This window comes from Carassius carassius, chromosome 38 (genome assembly GCF_963082965.1).
Source record: "Carassius carassius chromosome 38, fCarCar2.1, whole genome shotgun sequence".
Lineage (NCBI taxonomy): Eukaryota > Metazoa > Chordata > Actinopteri > Cypriniformes > Cyprinidae > Carassius > Carassius carassius.
This window is the reverse complement of record NC_081792.1, coordinates 938,219-944,831: the sequence shown is the minus strand read 5'-3', so window position 1 is coordinate 944,831 and position 6,613 is coordinate 938,219. Positions and strand designations below refer to the sequence as shown.

Sequence of the window (6,613 nt, the reverse complement as noted above, 5' to 3'; positions counted from 1 at the left end):
GTTATCTAGAGGAAAAACTGCCTATCGTCACTCTGTCAAAGTACAAAAATGACATTGTGAGGGTAACAATGAAAGTGAGACCAATTTTTAATCGGCAAAGTTTACTGATTATTCGCTCCTTCAGTTTAACTCAGTTTACAACTTATTCTCAATGTCCAGGTGGCAATTAGTGATAAGGCTTCAAAATGGCAAGCCCATGACATCAAAACCACATGGCATTACACCCTTCAAAGTAGTAAAGCAGTTACAGATTAGAGATGAAATTGTTCAATCTAGAATCAACTGGCCCACCAGCCTGCATTTTATTTCCACGTTAATCGCCGAGCTTATCGGAGAGCTTGTGTGATGAATGGCAATACCGAAGCATGTCACGCGACTCCCCATAGACATCGGAACCTCAATCTATCAGGGTTCTGTAGCTCTACTGCTGTCCAAAAAGTCACTTCTGGTGCAGGAAGATGTGCTGGATTTTTGAGTAGAGAAGCAAAAAAGATCAAGCTTTCCCACACCGGGAGTCGACCCCTGGCTGCATGGGAGAAATCCAGGAATCCTAACTGCTAGACCATATGGGAACTGGCCAGCTTTAACTGGGCCCAAGCTTGTGGGCCACTTTCATTAAATCTGGCCAGTGTGGTTTACAGAAATAAATGGTGTTACATGCATTCAAGGGATATGTTTGTTGACTCACCCCGGGTGTTCAGTTTTTTGGCCAGAGTCCTGTGATTGCTGAATTGATACCTTGAACTGGTAATTAAGCTCTTGTCCAGGTGAAAATATTTGTGTCATGCATCAGAAAACACACATTGCAACCGTTATCTAGATGAAAAACTGTCTATCGTCGGTCTGTCAAGGTCCAAAATTGACATACGAATGGCAATACCGAAGCATGTCCGTGTCTCCCCTAGACATCGGAATGGGTGTGCAGAATATGTCTTTTTTGGAAAAAAAGAAGAATGCCTGGAGATTTGCCTTTACTTCCAGATTTTGGAAAAGAAAAAAAAAAACACAACAACAAAATAAGCCGGAGAAAAACAAGCACAGAGCGAGCCAGCCAGGAGTCGAACCTAGAAACTTCTGATCCGTAGTCAGACACGTTATCCATTGCGCCACTGGCCCACCGATAGTAGAAACTCCCGTTTGCTACAGAGTTGTTGGTTTTAGATGTGACAGTGGCAAGCATTGCTGTTTGCTTATTCTCACCTTGTTATTAGGAGGTAAGCCTATCAGCCCACCAGCCCACCAGCCCCTCCCTGGTGGTCTAGTGGTTAGGATTCGGCGCTCTCACCGCCATGGCCCGGGTTTGATTCCCGGTCAGGGAAAGCTCTTTTGGCTTCCAATTGTGGACTGCGAATTCAAGCTCTGCTAACAGCTGCGAGAAAGCCAGCTCCAAACCAAAAAAAATGGTGAACACTTGAAAAAAAGACCTCCTTCAAGCCGGAGTCGAACCAGCGACCTAAGGATCGCCAACACTCCAACCTACAGTCCTCCGCTTTTTTTTTTTTTTATTAAAGAAATTAATCAATTCAAACATATCAATTATTAACATACCAATATACATAATATGCTTTCTTTAACATAAACACTCCTAAAATTTTGGGCTGTCAGACATCTTACAAATAATAATTTAAAAAAACACTCATTACATTGTTTAATCTTTTAAAAATGACATTTCCATCCCCAGGTCATTTAAAACCCTTTAAGACCTCCTGAGTAAAAACATAAATAAAAAGATTCATTGTTCCCTCCAACTTAAAATAATAAAACAGACATTCAACATATTTCTCAACTTTTCTCCTAAACATTTCCCACACATCAATTAAAACATTTTCCTTTTTCACCACTACTCTTCTTTCCCATACTGCACTTTTCATCAACATCACAAGTAAATAATGATCTTCTTGTTTTTACAATTTTCATTAATTCCCAACATGAACACCTTTTCCCACTCAAATTCCCCAATTTCAACTCCTCTCAAAATTAAAATCATGTTTTTACATCTCTCATTTAAAACTTTCAGCTCATCACAATATAAAAACAAGTGTAAAAACCCTTCATCTGCATCTTGGCATACATTACATGTGGCACTTTCCTCCATCCCAATTTTGTTTAAAATCACATCTGTGAACACTGCTTTGTTCCTGATAAAATACTCCATATTCTCCAGTTTCGTCTGTACAATTATACCATTCATGTTCCCCCATATATTCTCTTCTTTTACATCATTGAACATCCGTATCCAGTATTCGTTTACAACAGGTTTCTTAAAAACAGTATCTCTAAAAACACAATAAAACATTTTCACAGTACATTCATTAAAAGCACACAGTTTTTCCCCTAGCCTCACATACACATCTTTCCCAGGTTTCTCTTCTTCCATGTTGTCAATTCCCTTTATCCACTCTTGAGGTATTGCATTCTTAATTACGTCATACTTGTTCGTTATCTCTCATCTACTATAATCCTCCTTTGCCTCCTCTATTACATCCAAAATGTATTGCACTGGTAAAAACCCCGCTTTGAATTCATATAAAACATCTCTGACTTTCGTGATTCCCACATCCCACCACTTCTTAAAAAAAACCTCCTTCCCTTGACTTAAAATGCCGTTGTTTAAGAATAAAGGCTGATTTAAAATGTTCTCTCTGCCTTGTGGCTTAAAATGCACATTCGTTAAAAATTTGCCCCATGCCCCCATCAGTTCTTTATAAAAATCTGGCAGTCTCTCCGTCATCCATTTTTTAACTTTCATCCATAAAATGTTGTCCCCCAAATTAAAATTACTACACTTACTTAAAAAATGCCCCATTGTTCTCTTCCATGCCACTTCGTTTTCTTCATCCAAGTACTTTTTTATTATTTTCACTCTCAAGCTGTTCTTTCTTTGTTCCACATCCATTAACCCCAGTCCTCCCTTCTTCACTGCTCCTATTAAAGTGTTGTGTGCTATTCTTGGTGGCTTCCCTTGCCATAAAAAATCTAAAAAATATTTTTTCAGCCTTTTTTCTACCCACAACGGCATAGATGACACATATAAAATATACCACAATTTCGAAACCATTAAAACATTAAGAACTAAAACCTTCCCTTTCAAAGTTAATGTTCTCATTCTCCAAAAATTCAATCTTCTTTCAATCCCTCCTAAAGCTTCTTCCCACATAGTTTCTTCCGCTTTCTTTTCATCCCTCCCCCTTAAAACACCTAAAATCTTAATTTCTTTAGTTTCTTTAAAGGTAAAATGTTCTGTTAAAACCGGTGCCCCTCCAAATCTCATATACAGCGTTTTGTCCTCATTTACTTTAGCTCCTGATCCCCTACAATACTTTTGTACAATTTGAATAGCATTTCCCACACTCTTCAGATCTTTTAACAATAATATTGTGTCATCCGCATACTGAAAAATTTTACCTTCCCCTCCCTCGATGCCTATCCCTTTTATCCCCTCTTCATGTTTTACAGCCAATCCCAAAGGTTCCGCAACTAAAGAATATAAAAGAGCTGACAACGGACATCCTTGTCTTATTGATCTAGTAATTTTAAAACACTGTGTTAAAAACCCATTACATTTAATTTTTGTTATTGCGCCTTTGTATAAAATCCTAATCCATTTCATAAAATTCTCTCCAAAACCAAAACTTTTTAAAACATCAAATAAAAAACCATGCTTCACCCTGTCAAAAGCTTTCTCGAAATCTAAACTGATAATAAACCCATCTTTATTGCTTTCATGTATGTATCTTATCATATCTTTTATACTAATAGTTGTATCTGCTATATCTCTCCCTTTCACTCCGTACACTTGGTTAGTTTTAATTATACTCGGCATGACTTCTTTCAATCTGTTGGCTAAAATTTTAGATAAAATCTTTAAATCAGTATTCAGCATTGTAATCGGTCTGTAGTTCTTTAAATCTGTCTTCTCTCCTTTTCTCTTGTATATCAATTTCATTAAACCCATTCCCATTCTTTGATTTAATTCTCCTTTCTTAAACACCTCTACATATACTTCTTTTAAAATGCTAGTTAAAAAATCTTTAAAAACTATATAAAATTCACTCCCCAAACCATCTACACCTGGACTTTTCTTTTTGTTTAATTCACTTATTGCTCTTTTAATCTCTTCTTCTCTTATCTCTTCATCACACTCTTTTTTGTCTACTTCTCCTACTGTTGTTTTTATTTGCTTCAGTAACTCCAGTTTCTCTTCTTCCCCCACCCCCTCAGTACTAAACAGGTTCTCATAGTATACTTTTATTTCTTTTAATATTTCCTCATTAGTTTCCACCACTACACCATTTTTCCCTCGTATTTCTTTAATCATTCCAGCCTTCCCTCTTATTTTTTCTAAATCAAAAAAAAAAATTGTAAATTTTTCACCCTCCACAGTATATTTAGCTTTACTTCTTAGTCTTGCGCCTTCATATTTTTCCTCTTCCATTTCTTTCAATATTCCCTCCAATTCTTTTATTTTTTGTATATCTTTCCCATTCTCATTTAATTCCTTTTCCAATTTTTCTCTTATTTCTCTCTCCTTCTTCCTCTTACATATCTGTATTAATTTACTGTACTTTATTGTGAATTTTTTAACTAAATATTTAACATTTTCCCACCATATCCTTTTATCTTCGCTGTACATTCCATTCTCCTTTTCTTTTTCAATGATTTCTTTAATACTTAAAACATACTCCTCATTCTTCAAAACCTCTACATTTAAAACCCATACACCCGGCCTTCTTTTCACTGAACTCCAATCTACTTGCATAAAAATTGGTTTATGGTCACTTAAGCTTGATTCTTCATATTTAATATTACCGATAAATCCTTCAATGTTCCTTGTACATAAAATAAAATCAATCCTTGTTTTACACATAAAATTACCCACTAATTGACTCCTTGAATATTTTTTCTTTTTTTCGTTTCTTTCTCTCCATACATCAATTATATTATTTTCTTCCATTAATAATTTCAGTTCTTTTCTTCCTTTATTATTTTTAAAAACCATTCCCTCACCCATTTCTAATTTACTGAAAACAGTATTAAAATCACCCATCATAATAACTTCTTTATGTTTCTTTAAAAATTCTCTTAATACATTAAAATATTCCTTTTTTTCATTCTCTACAGTCGGTGCATGAATATTAACTACAATAACTTTTTTCTCCTCATACTCCATTTCAACTGCAATACATTTCCCATCTACGTCATTATATATTGTTTTACATGATACCCCACAGTTTTCTTTTATTAAAACGGCAACTCCTCTTCCCAGCCTCCCATCACCATTGTTATATAAAATCTCACCGCTCCACCTTTTCCTTATTTCAGTCATGTACTCTTCCCTCCAGTTAGTTTCTTGTAATAAAATCACATCTTCTCCTTTACACATTTCTTTCACTTTTTCAAATTTTCCTATGTCTGACAGCCCTCTAGCATTAAAAGTCACTATTCTTAACAGCATAAAACATATAAAAACATACATAAGATCCATCATCTCAGTCCATCTCCTCCAAACCCTTTAGCAACTCATACTTATTTGTACACTCAAAACCATCTTCTTTAAGCACTCTTTTTCTTGCAGTATCTAAATTGGGTATTACCTTTACAGATCTTCTTCTTTTTGATGATTTCCCTTGCGTCTCCTCATTTTCTTGTCCTTGTTCACACTCTTTTGTAGCAGAAACATTCTCATTACTCTCATAATTAAGTTCCACATGGTCCATCTCCTTTTGCACACTGTCCGTCACATCCGTCGGTGTCCATAAAATTCCCTCCTGTTGTGCATCACTAAGTACTTTATTCCTTTTACCATCCATTTCCACATTATCCAAAGCATTTTGCAAACTGTCAGTCAAATCCATTTGTGTCCAAATTCCCCCATCCTGTTGTGTTTGTATGATCGGTTCGTTACACTCTTTCTGTTGTTCTATATCCTTATTTAATTCCATTCCTTCACCTCGTACACTTTCTCCATAGTCTCGCTGCTCGTTGTCTTTTTCATGCACCTGCCCGCCCACCTGCTACTCCTTCTCCTCCTCCTCCTCACCCTGCATCCAACACTCACACTTATTTAAAACCAAATTGCACTCCGGGCACGTCACAGCATTGCAGTTTCTCGCGAAGTGGCCTCTTTCCTCGCATTTATGGCACTTAAACTCCGGGCAGTCCTTCACCACATGGTCTGGGCTCATGCACAGCCGACAAGTCTTAACCTGATGGCTGTGCATCACCCGAAAGTATTGTGGACCCTCTGCCGTTTCCATTTTTGTGCTGTAAGGTAGGGAGGCCACCTCCTTCGGAAACCATGCCTTTATATATCTTGTCCCATCCTCAATGCTGGTGCCCGGATAAACACGCCGCTTTATTTTTGAAATTGGGGAAACCCCCCAAACCTCCAGTTTATTTAAAATCTCTTCATCAGCAAGGTAGACGGGCAGATGCATGAAAGAGACAACATAATCTCTGTTTTGAAGTTTCTTAATCTCACAGTTCACCCCTTTTATTAACAATCCCTCAATCAGTTTATCACAAGTTTCTTCTTTTTCCATTGTCAGCTCGTATTCTTTTCCTTGTCTTGGCCTTAGTGCCAAGATTTGCCCATATCCACATTTGTCCGTCA

The 6,613-nt window shown here is 36.8% G+C and overlaps 2 non-coding genes across 2 annotated transcripts; one reads left to right on the top strand and one right to left on the bottom strand.

Annotated features, from left to right (window-relative positions):
- Positions 1 to 1,043: 1,043 nt before the first annotated feature.
- trnar-acg (transfer RNA arginine (anticodon ACG)) lies at positions 1,044 to 1,116 on the bottom strand. The gene has a single exon. It is a non-coding gene; the product is annotated as a tRNA-Arg (tRNA).
- A 131-nt stretch (positions 1,117 to 1,247) lies between these two features.
- On the top strand, positions 1,248 to 1,319 carry trnae-cuc (transfer RNA glutamic acid (anticodon CUC)). The gene has a single exon. It is a non-coding gene; the product is annotated as a tRNA-Glu (tRNA).
- The last annotated feature ends 5,294 nt before the right edge of the window (positions 1,320 to 6,613 follow it).